The sequence below is a fragment of the Nanorana parkeri genome, unplaced genomic scaffold (assembly GCF_000935625.1).
Source record: "Nanorana parkeri isolate BGI_ZX_2015 unplaced genomic scaffold, ASM93562v1 scaffold2089, whole genome shotgun sequence".
NCBI classification, from domain to species: Eukaryota; Metazoa; Chordata; class Amphibia; order Anura; family Dicroglossidae; genus Nanorana; species Nanorana parkeri.
The window spans coordinates 131,762-134,603 of NW_017308357.1; the positions used below are offsets into that span (position 1 = coordinate 131,762).

Genomic DNA, 2,842 nt, shown 5'->3' on the forward strand with positions numbered 1-2,842 from the left:
GTCACATCTCTTGCCTTGAGGAAGGGACCCTGCGCGGCCCCGAAACGTCGGCTCTTTTTTGATCTTTTGTGACACTATCGTCCAATAAAAAGGACGTATTCATTTTAAAATTTGGAGTGCTGGTGACCTATTCTTCCAATTGCCTATTTGTCTGATTCATGTGATCTGATCTTGGGACACACGTCTATTGTCCCAGATTGCACAATGTCTGTCTGTGGAGAGGTACCTTCAGAAGAACAGCCACTAGAAGGGAAGCTCTTGGGCACAGACTAGTTCTTACTGTCATGACTGCTTAATGTTGGTCTTTCCATACAGAGTGATAGGTAACATAGATCGCATGTGTACTCACAATTGCAACGTAACCTGTGTTATTTTGGGACTTCTGCAGTTTATGGTTTGATCCCCTGTGTCTGTACACCAAGCTGGATTTGATCTCCTTAGATTTCGGAGCTCCCCCATTCTTAAGCTGTGAGCTTAGCTCTTCCCAAAACTAATCCCAGCTCAGCGCATCTAAAGGTGTTTCCACCTGAGTGTGACCCCAATCCGTCCCCACACCATCTCCATTCTTTCTTCCCCAATTTCAGCCTCTCTGTATTTGTCCTTTACCCCCGATACCCGACTTTAGTTACATGCCAGCCCCTGCAGAAGGAAGGTGCATTAACAAAAAAGGCCTAGTCTATTGGACAAGCTAAACAGTCACTTTGGGAATCTGCGACTGCCCACTTTATGTCCAAAACTGAGCATGTGTGTGGCAAGGGGCTGTCAATCAAAAACGAATGACTCTCATAGCTGCTCATTGTATGTTTTAGTACCATACTTCCCCACTGCCAATAACCCAAATGCCAGGGAGCTTGTTTTCAGTCGCAGTGGTGACCTGGTGAGCAGGAATTGTCCAGCCCTGCATTAAAAGTACCTAGAGATCTCAGGAACTCTTGTTTTAAAGCTCTTTTACTGCTTGTAAAATAGAATATGTAAATAGTTTAATGTCCATAGTCTGGACACAAGTGCATTTAAATAGAGTGTTCTAAAAGTGGGTCTAAACATAAAAACTGAAGATCTGCTACCTCATGGGGAATATATAGAAATGTTATTGTGCTTAAGCAGTACCCTGAAAAATTTACCTTTTTTGTCTGTCTATAATTCTTCCTGAAAAATAGCAGTGCACTTTCTAATGGCTTCGGTACTCTAATTCTGTAGTCTTATAGCTGTATATGTGCACTGAGATAATATAAGTCACTGCTGTCTCTTGACTGCTAGTCTCATGCCATTTGGAGTACACTTTGGCGATGCCACTGTTGGTCACTGTTCTCTTTGCTGGAGAGGAAATACCCGCAAAGAGAACAAGGAAGTACCTGAAGACCTGTAGTGCAAGTATCCCTCTGCTTCCACTTCATTAATTCTGTTTATCTGTGGCCCCTCCTCTTTTCCTGCTGCTTCTTGATCATTACCCCACCAGTCATAAGATCACAGTCATCGGGGGGCAGCTCTGACATAAATAAAACATTCTGCAAGATGGTCGCCTCCATATAGAGTGGAACAAGGCATGGTAAATCAGTAATTGGGAAAGATCAGCTACAGGGAGCCCACAGACAAGTAAGTCTGGTCCTTTTACCCTCTGTTTGCCTTTTTTGGGCACAGCTTTTACAGGGCAGGTTCCTCCTAGAACAGCAGGTAGCCTGGAAAAGATTATTCATACATTAAATGTATTGATGCTTATACCCAGGGTCTGTGCACCTAGAGGCCTGAATCTGTTTTCCACCATATAGATTTAAGATTTGTTACCTCCTGCACTGGGGCACTGGTGGGTGCAGCACCATCTGTTTTGCAAACTTTGGAGTGGACTAAGGCACATAATCTGAGCGCACACAGATCACAGAGCACTCACAATCGGAGCACATTCTACAACCACTGCTAGCCATTTTTACACCACACCCTAATATCTAATACCTGCTCTATGCAGTATTGTGTTTCTGCGCATTGCTGCACGATTGATTGCATCGAAGGTGGGAGGTGCGCTTGGGGTACCATTCAAATGAATGGCAATGCCGGGCACCACCTGCACTTGTAAAACCAGTAGGTGCATTGCACAGTACGGTGCATCCCCCATCTCTTGAGTAAATTGTTACACTTATGGGTGCTATGTTCCCTCCAAAAAGCTTCCCTTGACTGCTGTGCAGGATTGAGGCAGAGGGCATTCTGCTGATCTTCACTGCATCCAACTAGTGCAGGAGGACTAGGTACTAAGGGTCATAGTGGACCCTCCTTTCAAATAACCCAGACCTTCTGTTTTAAAGGTCGGTCCACCACACTGCTTCTTAGTTGCTGGCCTTTCAGCATCAGGCATATGTTTCTAAGATTTGCAAGGCTGCTACCTGGTCCTCAGTTAACACATTTGTTACGTTTTAGCAGGTTTATGTTCAGGCCTGTTGGGGTCTGTTGGCATTTATTTGCCATGTTCCCCACCCCTTAGTTGACTGCTTTTGGGCATCAAATGGTTTATGATTGAAAGTCCCGGGTCCTGTACTGAACTATTAGGAATCTTGACTTGCCTGTAAACTTCTTTCCTTGGAATATAATACAGGTATACAATACAATTGCAAAAATACTGAGGCTTTCAGGGAGTGGGAGGGGTAATATGGGCCTATAATAACAAATTTGTTGCCAGTGTCCAATCACTTGAAGGTGTCTGCATATAACCCATGATTTATGACTGTATGTCAAAAGTTCCTATTATTCATGCATCACATATTTTGCATGTGTAATTGATTTTTTTAATTTTGATTTCAGCTTGACTTGAATACCGCAGCACACCAATATAACTCATTTTAAATTGGGGGGGGGG

The 2,842-nt window shown here is 43.7% G+C and overlaps 1 protein-coding gene across 1 annotated transcript in view; it reads left to right on the plus strand.

Moving 5' to 3' along the window:
- The window catches only part of AGTPBP1 (ATP/GTP binding protein 1), a 118,040-nt gene that overhangs the window by 108,817 nt on the left and 6,381 nt on the right, over nt 1-2,842 (plus strand). The window lies entirely within an intron of this gene.